This window comes from Oryctolagus cuniculus, chromosome 20, assembly GCF_051225735.1.
Source record: "Oryctolagus cuniculus isolate XC-2025 breed Fujian yellow rabbit chromosome 20, ASM5122573v1, whole genome shotgun sequence".
Taxonomy (NCBI): Eukaryota; Metazoa; Chordata; class Mammalia; order Lagomorpha; family Leporidae; genus Oryctolagus; species Oryctolagus cuniculus.
In genome coordinates, this window is record NC_142886.1 from 52,802,211 (window position 1) to 52,820,472 (window position 18,262).

At 45.6% G+C, this 18,262-nt stretch overlaps 2 pseudogenes; both read right to left on the reverse strand.

The window, feature by feature from the left end:
- LOC149120197 (Ig heavy chain V-A1 region BS-5 pseudogene) overlaps window positions 1-18,262 on the reverse strand; it is a 113,960-nt pseudogene that overhangs the window by 55,094 nt on the left and 40,604 nt on the right.
- Window positions 690-4,454, reverse strand: LOC149120203 (Ig heavy chain V-A2 region P-MU-3 pseudogene; annotated as a pseudogene).

The window sequence follows — 18,262 nt, forward strand, 5'->3', positions numbered from 1 at the left end:
GACAGTGAGAGAGAGAGACAGAGAGAAAGGTCTTCCTTTGCCGTTGGTTCACCCTCCAATGGCCGCCGCGGTCGGTGCGCTGCGGCCGGCACACCGTGCTGATCCGATGGCAGGAGCCAGGAGCCAGGTGCTTTTCCTGGTCTCCCATGGGGTGCAGGGCCCAGGCACTTGGGCCATCCTCCACTGCACTCCCTGGCCACGGCAGAGAGCTGGCCTGGAAGAGGGGCGACCGGGACAGAATCTGGCGCCCCGACTGGGACTAGAACCCGGTGTGCCGGCGCCCCTAGGCGGAGGATTAACCTAGTGAGCCGTGGCGCCGGCTAGCTTTTTTTTTTTTTGGACAGGCAGAGTTAGACAGTGAGAGAGAGAGAGAGACAGAGAGAAAAGTCCTCCTTTTTCCGTTGTTTAACCCTCAATAGGTGCTGCGGCCAGCGAGTTGTGGCTGGTGCACCACGCTGATCTGAAGCCAGGAGCCAGGTGCTTCTCCTGGTCTCTCATGTGGGTGCAGAGCCCAAGGGCTTGGGCCATCCTCCACTGCACTCCCGGGGCACAGCAAAGAGCTGCACTGGAAGAGGAGCAACTGGGAGAGCATCCGGCGCCCCGACCGGGACTAGAACCCGGGTGCCGAGCTGCAGGAGGAGGATTAGCCTATTGAGCAGTGGCGCTGGCCTCAGGTAATGCAGCTTTGATTACAATAGTTCAATCTGCAAAAAGCAAGTGTGCATAAAACAGTGAATGGATTCTTTCACATTTGGACATGGAATATTATTCAGTACTAAGAAGGAGGTCATTCTGTCATTACGAAATCGTGGGTCAGGCTGGAGCCTAATATGCTAAAAGAAATAATCCTGGTACATGTGGACACACAGTATGTGACATTAGTTATATATGCAGTCCACACACTTGAACTCACAGAGGTAGGAAGTGCAAAGGAGATCACTGTCTACCATGACCCAAGGGTTTGTCACCTTCCAGCCCTGTGGGAAACTGGGGCAAGTTCCAGGGTCCTGGTTTCTGGCTGAGCCATCGCAGCCTATACAGCAATTCAGGAAGGAAATCTGTGGAAGGAAGATTCTCTCTCCATCTGTTGGTCTCTTCCTCTCTTGCTATAACACTGCCTTTCAAACAAAATAAATCGATATTAAAATAAATGAAAGATTTATTATCCATATCATTAGAAGCCTATATGCAAATGTTGAATAAACACAGACAAGTGAATCCCAAGGAAAGAAATCAATTGCTTAAATGCAGTGACTGATAAGGTGGTGACAGGAGCAGCACTGGAGTTAGCATGTGGGATTGCTGCCTCCCGTGTCAGGTTCTTTAGTGCTGCATCTAGTTTGGTTCTGGTGGCCATAGGTGAAGTTCCAAGTACTCCCTTTTGCAGACCTGGACAGAATTCTAAGCCCCTGGCTGTCACATGATCCAACTGAAGCAGTTGTAGCCCTCTGGGAATTGACCACGAGTTAGAAGATCACTGTCAGTCTCAGTCTCTTTGTGGGTTTAGAGAAATACATAAAGACAAATTTTAAAATAAAATCTACAAATTTTAAATGTATATTATATCTATAATTTTAAGAAATGATATAAAAGCAAACATATAAAATGCCATAAATCTCAGATCATCATGTATGCACATTTTAGAAGCACAATGAAATGTCCCATGCTTCATGTTAGAATGAGTATTACCAGACAAGCCAGAGCTGACAATTCTTGTGAAGGAAGAGAGATGACCACTCTGGTTGCACAAGGCTGGAGTCAGGTAAATTAGTAAATCCATTATGGAAACTCATCAAAAACTGAGACATACAGTTATCACAGGATCTTCAAACAGCATTTTGGGTAGCAGGAATGTGAAATCCCAGGGAGATGTGCATGGGATTCACAGCCTCTATAGAAAATACAACTGCAGTTCCATGTGCAATTAAAGCAGCGTCGTTCGCGAGTGTTCACACATATAATCCAGTGAAATTTTCATGGAAGAAGGAATCAATAATGAAAGAAAAGGGCATGGAACAGAGGAGACGTTGGAGCAAGGTCAGAGTTTCAGTCCCACAGGATCCACATGTTGAGGGATCTACTGTACAGCATGGTGACAGCAGTGAAGTGAATATTGGGTCTACTGAATTCCAAAACAGGAGACAACTCTCCGGCGCCGCAGCTCACTAGGCTAATCCTCCACATGCAGCGCCAGCACCCTGGGTTCTAGTCCCGGTCGGATGCCGGATTCTGTCCCGGTTGCCCCTCTTCCAGGCCAGCTCTCTGCTGTGGCCAGGGAGTGCAGTGAAGGATGGCCCAAGTCCTTGGGCCCTGCACCCACATGGGAGACCAGGAGAAGCACCTGGCTTTTGCTTTAGGATCAGCGTGGTGCACCGGCCTCAGCGCACCAGCCGCGGTGGCCATTAGAGGGCGAACCAACGGCAAAGGAAGACCTTTCTCTCTGTCTCTCTCTCTCACTGTCCACTCTACTTGTCAAAAAAAAAAAAAACAAAAAACAAAAAACAAAAAACAAAAAAAGAAAAAAAAACAGGAGACAACTGACATCCTAGCATGGAAACATGTGGATTTTGTGATGAACATGTCAATAAGAATGACAACACATAATTGTACCTCATATGTATATCTCAAATTAATATTTATCAAACATTTATAAAAATAAAATGGCTAAAACGGAAAATGCTGGTGTTGTGCTTCCCAATGTTTTATGGAGATGATAAATGAACGCAGTGCACTCAAGGCTTGGCAGCTGGAACCCAGGAGCATGGAACTGCATCAGTGTTCCCACCTTGGTGATGGGGCCTCATAACAGATCCATCATCTACTGCCTTCCAGGTGCACTGTCAGTACAAGTATGGGAAAGCATGCAAATGGGCTGTGTCCAGAATTTTGATATGCAGCATGGGTGACTCCCTCTGTATATTAAAGAAAGCCTCCAAATGGATTGATGATGCCAGTCATCATAGACATGGAGTGAAGAGCAGGGACTCTGGACACATGGTCTCTGGGACTGGCTCGTCCTGCAGCTGTGATTCAGCCTCAGGACACTGGTCATCATGCTGGAGCCACAGACACAGCTCCCCGTGATGTGGACTCCAGCCCCAGAGTGCACAGCCACTGTGTGTCCCACTTTCTGCTCTCCCTCAACCACAACAGGTGCAGGGGGTCTCACGACACTGGAGCAGAACCAGATCAGCTGGACGTGCACACCCAACACTTTCCATTCAGTTATGAACTTGACTGCTGATGTCCAGTGCATTTCCCTCCTGAGTTCAGGCAGGGAGCCCACAGGAGGGTCCCAGGACCTAGAGGAAGAGGAAGTCCCTGTAGGTTTCCCAGGTGTCTGCAGAAGCTCAGGCTGAGACACAGCTGAGCTGCAGTACATTCCTGAGTGCTGTGACGTTCACACAGGGACCACAGACTGTTCCAGGATTAAGGGGAAATGCAGGTCGGGTTAAAGTCTGCAGAAAGTGAGTGTGGATCACCCACACGTAAAGTCAAAGGTTGGTTCAGTGCACACTTGCTGGTTGTGGCAGGAGAGGGATGAGTGGAATAGTTGCAGTTTAACAGATCAACGGCCATGTCTCAGCTGTCCCTGGTTATACAGGGAAAACTGAAACTGTCCAAAGCTTTCAGTGCCCTGAGGGTGCTGTCGGGAGTCAGGTTGGAAGCGATTCAATAGTGTCCTCAATATTCCCACATCTCTGATCCTGGTGAGCACAGTCACTGTCCATGTACTAAATCGTTCAATTAGGACTTCTTCCTTTTACATCAAAGTTTCTCCCCGTCATTGAAGTTGGGAGGGACAGAATCAAAAAGTAGAATTCTTCCCTCAAAACTGTTACAGGAGAGCAAACCCCAATTCCTGACTTGAAACCAGGACTTCATCTCCCTCTGCGCCTGTGCAGGACCAGAATCTGGGCTCAGTGCGTCTCGTGCGCCCCCTGGTGGAGCCGCGCGCCCCTGCAGGAGTTTGATGTTTTGGCTCAGTGTGAGGGCCCTTCACTGTGTTTCTTGCACAGAAATAGGTGGCCGTGTCCGAGGCTGTCAGACTGGTCATTTTCAGATCCACCGTGCTCGAGGTTTTGGAGATGGTGAATCGACCATTCACCCAGCTCGCGTAGTATGCGCTACCACAACTACTAATGTATCCGATCCATTCCAGCCACTTCCCTGCAGCCTGGCGGAACCAGCTCACTCCATAGCTACTGAGGGAGAATCCAGAGACTGTGCAGGTGAGTGTCAGGGTTCCTCCAGGCATGACCAGGCCTCCCTCGGACTCCTCCAGCTGCTCCTGACACTGGACACCTGCAAACACAGACGTCCTGGTCAGGAAGCTGTCACTGACACTCTTTGTGTTTCTCACTCACGTTCTCTCCCAGACTCAGTGCCCCGCGTTCTCCATCATTACCTTTGAGCACAGCGACTAGGAGATGCCAGCGCAGCCCAGTCTCCATGGTGAGTGTCTGTGTTCAGTGTGATCACTGAGTCCTGGGGCTGGAGCTCCTGTGCCAGAGCTGCAGGGTGAGGGCTGGGCTGGTTTTCATGGGCAGAGGGAACCCTAATTGCATGTGCTGCCCCTAGATAGCAGGCATGGGGTCAGATGCCTCAGACAGGACAGGGCCCAGGGCAGACGTGGTGTCCTAGGTTTGTAGGCTGATGCCTATGATATGATTCAGATCATATGAATTTTTATGTTATTATAATTTTAAAAGATTGAAGGCAATGACCTTGTTTCATTCTAATATGTGTGTACCCTTAATATCCAGTGCTAGCAATATCATGTCCCTCATTTATTTAAATAACCATTAGTTCTTTATCATCTATATGAAAGACATTGGTACAGTGATAGAGAGAGAAGGGGTGAGAGAGACAGAAATGTAGAGATGGACAGAAAAGGTGACAATGGGAGATTTCTGCCTTTGGGTTGACAGCCCCAGACATTCCAAATACCTATGACCCCTAGGAGTTAGTCTTTCTGAACCCTGAAGCAAGAAACTGTGTCTGTAATTCAAATGTTGGTGGTAGGGGCTCCTTTGCTTGTAGCATCATCTACAGTTTCCCATGATGCATTATGAGGGAAAATTGTGGGAAGCCGTGAGGCTGGGCTCAGTCAGTTCTCTGACGGGAACTCCGGTGTCCCTAGTGGGGACTTAGCCAATTTTCTCCTAATGCTTGTCGCCCACTTTTAAACAGATGAAGGACTGCAAGTGGATTTTTTTAAGGTTAACTATGTTTTGTTTCCTTATTCATCCATTGCCTTAAAGTTTAAAAACTATTTAAACTGTTTAAAGCTGTTCCTGAACACAGAACACTGTACATGGTAGTGGGGTTTGTGTGCTATTGGAATGTGCATGGTAGAAATGGGCACAGATGAACTCAGTGTCATGCACATTTCCACCTCCTTTTCCATCACTATGTTGGGAGGCCTGGAGACCTCAGTTCTAGTTATTTGTGGAACCTGTCATGGGTTGTGGTGAACTGAGTCAGCCCACTGTGGTGTGGGCAGAATTATTCCTGCCTTTGGTGGTGTTTTGTGCCCTGCTATCAGCCGTCCCCTGTTCCCCCCCGTTCCCTGTGTCTAGTAATCATGACTCTGAGTTGAGGTCATGCACTGGGTAGAAGTCTCTGTGTCACAATTCACCCCCAGTCCTGGGTTCAGGTAATGCAGCTTTGCTCACAATAGTTCAGTCAACAAAATCAAGTGTGCATAAAACAGTGAATGGATTCTTTCCCATTTGGACATAGAATATTATTCAGTATTAATAAGGAGGTTGTTCTGTCATTAGGAAATATGGGTCAACCTGCAGCATACATACTAAAAGAAATGATCCAGGTACATGTGGACACACAGTATGTGACATTAGTTATATATGCAGTCCACACACTTGAACTCACAGAGGTAGGAAGTGCAATGGTGATCACTGTCTACCATGACCCAAGGGTTTGCCACCTTCCAGCCCTGTGGGAATCTGGAGGAAGTTCCAGGCTCCTGACTTTAGGCTGAGCCATCTCCAGTCTTAGAGACATTCATGAAGGAAACCTGTGGAAGGAAGATTATCCCTCCATCTGTTTGTCTCTTCCTCTATTGCTATAACACTGTCTTTAAAATTAAATAGATACTTAAAATACATTGAAGATTAATTATACATATGATTAGGGGCCTGTTTCCTAATGTTGAAAGATCTCAAGCAACTGAATCCCAAGGGAAGAAATGAATTGTTTACATGCAGTGATGATAAGGTGGTGACAGGAGCAGCACTGGAGTTGGCCTGAGGGATTCCTGCTGCTTTATCAGGATGCTTAGTGCTGCGTCCTACTTTGGTTCCAGTTTCAGATTCCTGCCTAAGCACACCCTGGGAGGCTGTAGATGAGGTTCCAAGTAGTCCCATGTGGGAGACCTGGACAGAATTACAAGCACCTGGCTGTCACCTGACCCAGCTGAATCTTTTGTAGTCATCTGGTAAGTGACACAGGAATTAGAAAATCACTGTCAGTCTCAGTCTCTTAGTGGATTTGGACAAATACATAAAGACAAGTTCTCAAGTAAAATGATAAATATTTAAAATTATATCATTTCTATAAATTATTAAAAGAAGATATATAGACAGACATATAAAATGCTATCAATTTGGGACCATCATGTATGTCCATGTTAGAAGCACATTGAGACATCGCATCGCTCCTGTTAGAATGGCTATTACCAGACGTACCAGAGCTGACATGTTTTATGGAGGTAGAGAGAGATGATAACCCTGGTACAAGTCTGTGTCAGGTTAATTAGTAAAACCATATGGAAAAGCATCAAAAAGGAGAAACAATTATTACATGATCTTCAAACACCATTGGTTGGTACAATGAATATGAAATCCCAGGGAGGTGTCCACGGAATCTGCAGTCAGTCGGAAACAAAAAAAGTAGAATTATTCCCTGAAAAGTGTTAAAGGAGAGGAAACCTCAATTCCTGACCTGAAATCAGGGCTTCATCTCCCTCTGCACCTGTGCAGGACCAGAATCTTGGTTCAGTGCATCTTGTGCGCCCCCTGGTGGAGCCTCACGTCCCTGCAGGGAGGTTTGTGTCTGGGCTCAGCCTGAGGACCCCTCACTGTGTCCCTTTCACAGAAATAGACTGTTCATTTGCAGAGAAACCGTGTTCTGGGCGTGTTGCTGGAAATGGTGGATCGGCTTCTCGCCCAGCTCGCGTAGTATGTGTTACCACCACTACTAATGATTCTGATATATTCCAGCTCCTTCCTTGGAGCCTGGCGGACCCAGCCCATGCTGTAGCTACTGAGGGAGAATCCAGAGGCTGTGCAGGTGAGTGTCAGGGATCCTCCAGGGTTGACCAGGCCTCCTGCAGACTCCTCCAGCTGCTCCTGACACTGGACACCAGCAAACACAGACATCCTGGTCAGGGCACTGTCACTCACACTCTGTGTCTCTCACTCACGTCCTCTCCCAGACTCAGTGCCCCGCGTTCTCCATCATTACCTTTGAGCACAGCGACCAGGAGAAGCCAGCGCAGCCCAGTCTCCATGGTGAGCGTCTGTGTTGAGTGTGATCACTGAGTGGACACCTGGGAGTCCTGGGGCTGGAGCTCCTGTGCCAGAGCTGCAGGGTGAGGGCTGGGCTGGTTTTCATGGGCAGAGGGAGCCCTATTTGCATGTGCTGCCCCTAGATAGCAGGCATGGGGTCAGATGCCTCAGACAGGACAGGGCCCAGGGCAGACGAGGTTGTCTGGCTTCTTAAGTAGCCGATTAATGCCATGAGACCTGGAAATTGTTGTGAGATAATGGACAGAAAAGCATTTCATTCATCTTTTTAGAATTTATATAAATATATATTTATTTATTTGGCGGTAGGATTATAGAGTGTGAGAGAGAGACACAGAGAGAAAGGTCTTCCTTCTGTTTATTCCCTCCCCAAATTGCAGCTACAGCGCGCGCTGTTCCAATCCGAAGAGATGAGCCAGGTGCTTCTTCCTGGTCTCCCATGTGGGTGCAGGGGCACAAGAACCTGGGCCATCCTCCACTGCCCTCCTGGGCCACAGCTCAGAGTTGGACTGGAAGAGGAGCAACTGGGACTAGAACCTGGCACCTGTATGGGATGCCGGCACCGCAGAGAGAGGATTAGCCAAGTGAGCCCTGGCTCGAGCCCTTAATTTATATTTTGAACATTTATTTATTTATTTGAAAGTCAAAGTTACACACAGAGAGAACTAGAGGCAGAGAGAGAGAGAGATGGAGAGAGACACACAGAGAGAGAGCGCAATCGTCTTTCCTCTGGTTCACTTTCCAATTAGTCACAACAGCTAGACCTTAGCGACTTGGAAGCTAGGAGCCAGGAGCTTCTTCCAGATCCCCATGTGGGTACAAGGAACCAAGGACTTGGGCTGTCTTCTACTGCTTTCCCTGGCTGTAGCAGTGAGCTGGATTGGAAGTAGAGCAGCTGGGACTTGAACCGGTGCACATGTGGGACGCCAGTACTGCAGATTTGGTCTGCAACATACTATGTCCCAGAATTGGCCCCACCTTTACTTTTTGAAAAGCAGGAAGGAGGGCCTGAGGTGGAGAGGCTGGTTCTTGAGCCATCACTCCAACACAGGGTGTGGGCTCCCAACAAGGGCTCAGCTCACTGCACAACAGTGCCTGCCCCTGTGTTGTGTCTGCACAAGCACAGAAATGTGATACTGGCATGAGTGATACCTCCCTTGAACACGTGCACAGTTACTGAAGGAATCACAGACAGGCTGTGCTGTGTCCAGGGGCTCTAGTCTGGTAGGAGGCACCTCCACACTCTACACCTCTGTTCCTCACACAGGACTTCCTACTCCACCTAACAGCTCCAGGAGCGATGTGCGCTCTGTACTGTCATTGGTTGTGGTTGTCCGGTTTTCCTAATGATTTTGTTAATGTGCTGTGAAGGGTTGAAATAGTGAGTTTTCCGTGTATATGATGTTAAATTGTGACTGGGTAGGATTTATGTAAGAGCAGTCTTTGAAGATAGTGGCACATGAATGTGTTTCTTCCATTTTTGAAGTCGAATGTCATTAAAATAACTTTTTTTTAAAAAAAGCAATGCATGGCTTTTTAGGTTTTCATGTGTGTGTTAAGAATTGAGTACACATCAAAACACCTGTGTGCTGGATATTAACACCAATGAAATATCAGTTATGGACCAAAAAGTGCCAGTCCGTGAACTCCCACCCCAAAAGTTCACCAGTCTCATACTTTAGCTGGTGTGTGGCACATTGGGTGAAAGCCCTGGCCTGAAGCGCCGGCATCTCAAATGAGCGCCTGTCTAGTCCTGGCTGCTCCTCTTCCCATCCAGCTCTCTGCTATGGCCTGGGAAGCAGTAGAAGATGGCCCAAGTCTATGGGACCCTGAATCTACATGGGAGACCCCAAGAAGCTCCTGGCCCTTGCCTTCAGATCAGAACAATTTTGGCCATTGTGACCAACTAGGGAGAGAACCAGTGGATGGAAGACCTCTCTCTGTGTGTCTCTACCTCTCTCTGTAACTCTGTCATTTAAATAAATAAAGTAAATAAAATAAATCTTTTTTAAAAATTGCCAAATCCTGCTGTTGCTTACAGAGAATACGAAGTCTGAGGGATGTGTCCAAGCGATCTGAGGGCGCCATGTCTAGACATTTGCAGTCCCATCTCTAACTACAGTGACCTCATTCACAAGTTAGTTCATGAACATGGAGCACTTTTGCTGGATTCTGTTTTTGACAGAGAGATGCACAGGGGACCAGGTTTCATGCAGGTGTATATCAGTGTGGTGTTCCACGTGCTGGTGTCTGTCTGTCTGTTCTTCACAATTTCTCTGCTGGGCAATTTGCTTCCCAATGCTGTTGAGTTGTGATAGATACAGAGGCAGCCCCACATGTTGAAAGTGTGTGGTGAGTGCGACTCACCTGTGCCTCTCTCACTCTTCATCACAACTACACCAAGAGCAAATATGACATCCCACAGTGCTGCCCACTGTCCCTGTGTCACCATTCCCTAGCCCACCTCCTCCAGTCACATTAAGGCCTGAGCCCTTTTGGGCTCCTTCACAACAGATTTCATCCAGTTCAGTGCTGAGCATCATGTAGGTTTGCAGAAGTTGAAGGCACTGAGTTTTCAGGTCCTGTAGGGCACAGGTGAATGAGGGTTTCTTAGTTTTTAACCAAAATATCTGAAAATCTGATAAGAGTAAAACTGAAATAAATTAGAGTAAGTATATTGTATTTGGCACAAATGTGCAGCACATTAATCTTAACTCTGTTATCAAATTTCATGGATATAAGGTAAATAATAAAATGAAAGTTGCATTGTTTAAGATGTGCACTTCCCCCAAGGGAGTGCAAGGGTCTCACATGTGACTCTGGCACCCAATACCAGGTTCCTGTTCCTGCAGCCCCAGGAACCACAAATGTATGGGAGGGTCTCTCTAAGGTTCATAGTCCCTTCAATGCAGGCAGAACCTTCATGGACTTGTCCCCTCCCTAGAGCCCCTCTCACTGGGATCACTGGGTGGTGAGGTCCCCACATGCATGATGGGAGGCTCCATGCATCAAGTATGGAGGGTAAGTTCCACCTAACATGCAGCCTTCAGCTGCTCAGTTGGAGAGACCACACACGCATACCAAGCAGTGCTGGCTCTGCTCACGGCTCTGCAGGAACAGCATCCTCAGCCTCAATACCCCAGACCCTACTCCTCTGTGTTCACTGAGTAAGAAAGTGATTCACCTGCAGGAGGAAACCATCATGACCAATGTCCTGGTGGGATCCTGTAGAAAATGTTCGTGAGCAGAGTCCACCCCAGACACTGTGCCAGCACTGATCCCCCAAGACACAGAAGTTCCTCATCATTACCTTTGAGCACAGCAACCAGGAGAAGCCAGCGCAGCCCAGTCTCCATGGTGAGCGTCTGTGTTGAGTGTGATCACTGAGTGGACACTTGGGAGTCCTGGGGCTGGAGCTCCTGTGCCAGATCTGCAGGGTGGGGGCTGGGCTGGTTTTCATGGGCAGAGGGAGGCCCTATTTGCATGAGCTGTCCCTATATAGCCAGCCCTGGAGTAGACGTCTCAGACAGGACAGGGCCCAGGGCAGATGTACATGTCCTGTGGGTGTAGGCTATGATAGGATTCGGATCATATGAATTTTTTATGTTTTATTGTTTTTTCATTTTAGTATGTGTGTACCCTTAGTATCCAGTGTTAGCAATATCATGTCCTTCATTTTTTAAATAACAATTGTTTCATATCATCTATTGACATCTATATCATCTATATGAAAGACATTGGAATAGTGATAGAGAGAAGGGGTGAGAGAAACACAAGTGTAGTGATGGACAGAAAAGATGAAATGGGAGATTTTTGCCTTTGGATTGACAGCCCCAAACTCCCCAAATGCCTACAACATCTAGGAGTTAGCCTTTCTAAAACCTGGAGCCCAGAACTGCGTCTGTGTTTCCTTTGTCGGTTGTAGGGGCTCTATCGCTATAGCGTCAACTGTAGTTTACCACGATGTGTTATCAGGAAAAAGTGTAGGAAGCCGTGTGGCTGGGCTCAAGCGGCACTCTGATGGGAACACGGGTGTCCCTAGTGGGGACTTTGCCAATTTTGTCCTAATGCCTGCTGCCCATATTTACACAGATGAAAGACTGCAAGTGGATTCATTTAAGGATACTATGTCTTGTTTCCTTATTCATCCATTACCTTATTTGAAAACTGTTCATTAACACAGAACACTGTATGTGTTAGTGTTGTGTAGTGTGCTATTGGAATCTGTGTGTTGTAGAAATGGGCACAGATCAACTCACTGTCATTCACATTTCTACCTCCGTTCCATCACTTTGTATTGGGAGACCGGGCGTCCTCAGTACTGCTTATTTGTGGAACATGTCGTGGGTTGTAGTGAACTGAGTCAGCCCACTGTGGTGTGGGCAGAATTATTCCTTCCTTTGAGTTGTGCTTTGTGCCCTGGTATCAGCCATCCCCTGTGTTCCCCCTCTTCCCTGTTCTGTAACCATGACTCTGAGTTCAGCTCAAGCACTGGATAGAAGTCACTGTGTCACAATTCACCCCCAGTCCTGGGTTCAGGTAATGCAGCTTTGTTCACAATAGTTCAGTCTACAATAAAGCGAAATGTGCATAAAACGGTGAATGCAGTCTGTTACATTTGACATGGAATATTACTCAGTGTTAAGAAGGAGGTTTCACTGTCATTAGGAAATCATGGTTCAGCCTTGAGCATAATATGCTAACAGAAATAACGCAGGTAGATGTGGACACATAGTATGTGACATTAGTTATTTATGCAGTCCACAAGCTTTAACTCACAGAGGGAGGAAGTGCAATGGAGATCACTGTGTACCATGACCCAAGTGTTTGTCTCCTTCCAGCCCTGTGGGAAACTGCAGGAAGTTCCAGGCTCCTGACTTCATGCTTTTGCAGCCCCAACATTGTAACTATTCAGGAAGTGAAGCAACGGATTGAGATTCTCTATCTGTTAGTCTCTTCCTCTCTTGCTATAACACTGACTTTAAAATAAAATAAATAGATACTTAAAATAATTGAAGATTAATTATACATATGATTCGGAGCCTATTTCCTAATGTTGAATGATCTCAAGCAACTGAATCCCAAGGGAAGAAATCAATTGTTTAAATGCAGTGATGATAAGGTGGTGACAGGAGCAGCACTGGAGTGAGCCTGTGGGATTCCTGCCTCCCCTGTCAGGATGCTGAGTGCTGTGTCCTAGTTTGGTTCCAGTTTCAGTTTCCTGCCTAAGCACACCCTGGGAGGCCGTAGGTGAAGTTCCAAGTACTGCCATGTGGACACCTGGACAGAATTCCAAGCACCTGGCTGTCACCTGACCCAGCTGAATCTTTTGTAGCAATCAGAGAAGTGACCAGGCATTGGAAGATCACTGTCAGTCTCAGTCTCTTTTTGGGCACATACATACATACACATTTTAAAATAAGTGAAATAATATCTATAAACTTTTAAAGACGTTATATAAAGGGAAACATACAAAATGCTGTAAACCTGGGAACAGCATGCATATCCCTGTTAGAAGCACAATGAGACATCCCATCCCTCTGGGTAGAATGAGAATTATCAGACAATCCAAGGCTGACAATTCTTGGGGAGGCAGAGTGAGACGACAACCCTGGGACAAGGCTGGGGTCAGGAAAATTAGTAAAAATGTTATGGAAAATCGTCAAAAACTGACAAGTACAATTACCACAGGATCTACAAACACCATTTCTGGGTAGAAGGAATATGATATCCCTGGAAGTGTCCACTGGATCCACAGTCACTGTGGCAAAGACTTCTGCAGTTCCATGTTCAATTAAAGCAGCGCCAATCTCAATAGTTCACACATATAATCCATGGAATTTTCATGGAAGAAAGAATCAACAATGGAACAAATGTACAAAGCTACATTTTACCAGGAGTTTATATGGCAGTAAAGTGGAAGAAATTCTGTATTTTGGACAACTTGGATGATCCTAGAGAATAATGTCGAAGGATAATGTGTCAGGATAAGTACACTCTGAAAACCATCAAGGCCAAGAAGACAAATAATATGAGATGCTGGTTACATGAGATAAAAAAGGATGAACTCACAGAGGCAGGATACAATGGTGAGACCAAAGTTTGAGCGAGGGAGGAGCAGAGGAGACGCTGTTCAAGGTCAGAGTTTCAGCCCGACAGGGTCCACACATTCAGTGATCTATTGCACAGGATGGTAACAGCAGTGAAGGGAATATTGTGTCTGTGGAATTCCTAAACAGGAGACAAATGCCATTCTACTATGGAAACATAGGGTTTTCTGAGGAGCTTGTCAATAAATCTGTGCTCTGGGTGTTGTTTCTGGAGAACATGAATCGGCCATTCACGGAGTTTACATAGTATGTGCTACCACCATTGTAACTATTAGCTGCGATCCACTCCAGCCCCTTCCCTGGAGCCTGGCGAACCCAGTCCATTGCATGGTTAGAGTGTGAATCCAGAGGCTTTGCAGGAGACTACTAACAGAAACAAACTGCCAACTACAGGCTCACAGCACATGCAACAAATAATGGAGAAAAATATACTCCACTACTACATGCCATTTATGAAAAATCACTGGTGCATTTATACACTGAGAACAAATTTGCAGAAAATGGAGACAACATCACAGTGGTTTAGCATGTGAATCTTCCGCCTGTGATGCCTACATCCCATACTGCTGTCTGTTCTTATTCCAGCTGCACTTCCAATCATCTCTTGTTGATGCACCTGGGAAAGCAGACAAGCATGGTCCAAGTGATTGTGCCTCTGCACCCAGGTGGGGACTGGGAAGAAACTCCTGGCTCTAGGTCAATGTCCTGGCTCAATGTCATTTTGGGGATTGAACCAGCAGATGGAGAACTTGTCTCTGGGTCTTTCCCTCTCTCTGTGTAACACTGACTTTCAATAAATAAATAAATCTTTTCTAAAAGATTGCATATGTAGTATCAACAAACTTTTAAAGTCCTGGAGGAAATTTATCAACAGGCTGAATGATGTCCACATAACAATATTATTGTATTTCAATTTTGAATTTATTTTGTATTTTTTAAAATTTATTTTTAAGGAATAAAAATGTCATAGTACAACTTTAGGAATATAGATATTCTTCCCAGCATTTCTGCCCTCCCACTTACATTCCCACCAACTTTCTCATCCCTCTCCACTTGTCAGTTCAGTTTTCCAATAAGATTCCCTTTAAGTTGGTACACAGATTCAAGATCAAGATTCATCATCAAGATTCACTTGTATTGCTACACAGAAAACCAGCTCTGTACTATGTAAAGATTTAAACACACACACACACACACACACACACACACATATCCAAGAACTGTTTGAGAACTGCTTTACAGTTAACTCTCATAATAGAACTCATTGAGGATGGAGGTCCTGCATGGGGAGTTAGTGCACAGTGAGACCAGTTGTTAATTTAACAATAAACACTCTTACGTATGGTGTCAGTGACCACCTGAGACTCTGGACATGAGCTGCTTAGGCTATGGAAGCCTTTTGAGTCCACAAACTCTGATAGTATTTGGACAAGGCCATGAGCAAAGTGGAAGTTCTCTCCTCCCTTTAGAGAAAAGTACCTCCTTCTTTGAGGCCACTTCTACTGCCTGAGGTCTCAGTCACAGAGATCCTTTAGGCAGAACATTTTTGCCACAGTGTCTTGGATTTCATGCCTGAAATGTTCTCATGGGCTTTTCAGCCACACCAGAAAGACTGAAGGGCTGATTATCAGGTCAGAGTGTTACTTAAAGCGATTATCATTCTATGAGTCTGCTGTGTAGACTTCTCCTCATGTTGGAACATGCTCTCCTTTTAAATTCTATCTCTTCTTATTACCAGGCACTTGATCCTATTTATATGATCACTTTAACACTTAATCCTATCTATGTGTTTACCTTACACTTAATGTGATCACTTTAATTAAGTTTCATGGGACTTGGAGTCCCACAACAAATTTTTAAATTGTGTGTTTAGAAGTAAGTCCATAGGAATGTATGCACTTTACAGTTACAAAATTCCTCCTCCTGCTCTTACTCCCATTCCTATTTTTTACTGAGATCAATTTTCAATTGACTTTATGTGCATACGATGGACTGAATGTTACGTAAATTCTTCAACAAATAGTAGGAAGAAAAATAAACAAAGAAACAAAAAACAAACAAACAAAAACTGTCCCTCGACAGTCAAGAGAAGGGCAGCTCAAGTCTTCCCTTCTCGAAGTGTCAATTTCACTTACCTAGGTTTCCTTTTGGGTGCTCTATTAGGTCTCACCTATCAGGAAGAACATGTGGTATTTGTCCCCGGGGTACTGGCCTTTTTCACAAAGTATGATCTTTTCCAGATTCATGCATTGTGTTGCGAATAACCGGATCTTATTGTTTTTACCACTGTGTAGTATTCCATAGTGTACACATCCCATAATTTCTTTATCCAGTTTTTGGTTGATGAGCATTTAGTTTGAATCCATATCTTAGCTATTGTGAATAGAGCTGCAATAAGCATGGAGGTACAGGTATCTCTTGTGTGTAGTGAATTCATTTCCCTTGGGTAAGTTCCCAGGAGGGGGATTCCTGGGTCATATAAGGTAGGACTATATTCAGATTTTTGAGATATCTCCATAGTGTCTTCCATAGTGGCTTTACCAGTTTGCATTCCCACCTACAGTGGATTCAGGCACCTTTCCCCACAACCTCGCCAGCATTTGATGTTTGTTGATTTCTGTATGAAGCCATTCTAGCTGGGGTGATGTGAAACCTCCTTGTGGTTTGATTTGCATTTCCCTGACAGCTAGTGATGCTGAACATTTTTTCATGTGTCTGTGTTGGCCATTTGGACTTCCTCTTTTGAAAAATGTGTAAGTCCTTGGCCCATCTCTTAACTGGTTGTTTGTTTTGTTTTTGGAATTTCTTCATCTCTTTGTAAATTCTGGTTATTAATCCATATCCGTTGCATAGCTTGCAAATAATTTCGCACATGCTGTCAGTTGCCTCTTCACTTGCCTGAGTGTTTCTTTTACCACACAGAGAATTCCCGATTTAATCTAATCCCATTTATTAATTTTGGCTTTGACTTCCTATGTCTCTGAGGTCTTTTCCAAGAACTCTTAACGTGTGCCAGTGTCTTCAGGGCTTCCCTAATGTTCTCTACTAATTGGATGGTGTGGGATCATAGGTGTTTATCTTTAATCCTTGTTGAGTGGATTTTTGTATAAGGTGTAAGATAGGGGTCTTAGCCGGCACCGTGGCTCACTAGGCCAATCCTCTGCCTTGCAGCGCCAACACACCGGGATCTATTCCCGGTCAGGGTGCCGGATTCTGTCCCGGTTGCCCCTCTTCCAGGCCAGCTTTCTGCTGTTTCCAGGGAGTACAGTGGAGGATGGCCCAAGAGCTTGGGCCCTGCACCCCATGGGAGACCAGGAGAAGCACCTGGCTCCTGCCATTGGATCAGCGCAGTGTGCTGGCCACAGCACGCCTGCCTAGGTGGCCATTGGAGGGTGAGCCAACGGCAAAGGAAGACCTTTCTCTCTGTCTCTCTCTCTCTCACTGTCCACTCTGCCTGTCAAAAAAATAAAAATAAAAATAAAAATAAATAAAAAGTGAAAAGGAATCTGAAGATTACCTGTACATTTTCATGACATAGTTATGGTATGAAAAAATGATCTTGCTGAAATAGCCAAGCTACCATGTGATTCACAGATTCAATGCATTTCCTGTCAAACACCCTGTATTCTTCACAGGAAGAGGAATAAAATTCTGGAATTCACAAGAAAATTTCAGGGTAATGATGACTGAACAGTCTTGAGAAAAATAGCAAAGCAGGAGGCTTCATCCTAGCTGAGCTGAAATCAGACCTGGTGCTGGGATAACATAGACACCCACAGCCGTGGAGCACAACAGAAACGTAGAAATAAAAAAACACATTCTCAGAAAAATGCATGCATGGTGCCACACACAGAATGGGGGATGGGTATTCTGTCATACATGGGGTTGGGGAAACTTGAATGCACTTGAAAATAATTCAATTATGTGGTCATCTCGCACCAGATACAGAAACAGAGTGAGCTTGAAAAATACCTAAAAAGCAAGACCTGAGACTGTAAAGTTCTAGAAGAAAACACTGGACAAAAGCAAGCTGACATTGGTTTGGGCAATGACATTTTGATAATCTCCAAAGTACAGGCAACCAAGCAAAAATAGGCAAAAGATAATGGATCCAACTACAGAGCTCCTGTGTAACAAAGAGAGTGATTGAAGATCCAGGAGTCGCCTGCAGTTGGGCAGAAAGTATTTTCCGATCACACCCATGGGGGCCAATGTTGTGGCCCTGCAGGTTAAGCTGCCATACCTACTATGCATGCATCACACAGGAGCATGGGTTCAGATTCTGCTTGCTCCACTTCAAATCCAGCTCCCTACTAATGGATCTGGGTCAAAGATGACCCAAGTGCTTGTCCCCTTCAAGCCATGTGGGAAACCTAGAGAATGTTCCTGGGTCCTGGCTTCAGCCTCAGCCATTTCCAGCCTTTGCAGCCATTCAGGAAGGAAACCAGTGGATGGAAGATTCTCTCTTCATCTCTTTGGGTGTTTCTCTCTTGCTATAAACTGCCTTTGAAATAAAAGATACTTAAAGTAAATGACAGATGCTTACACATATGCTTAGGATCCTAGATCCAAATGTTGAATGACATCTTACAACTGAATCAC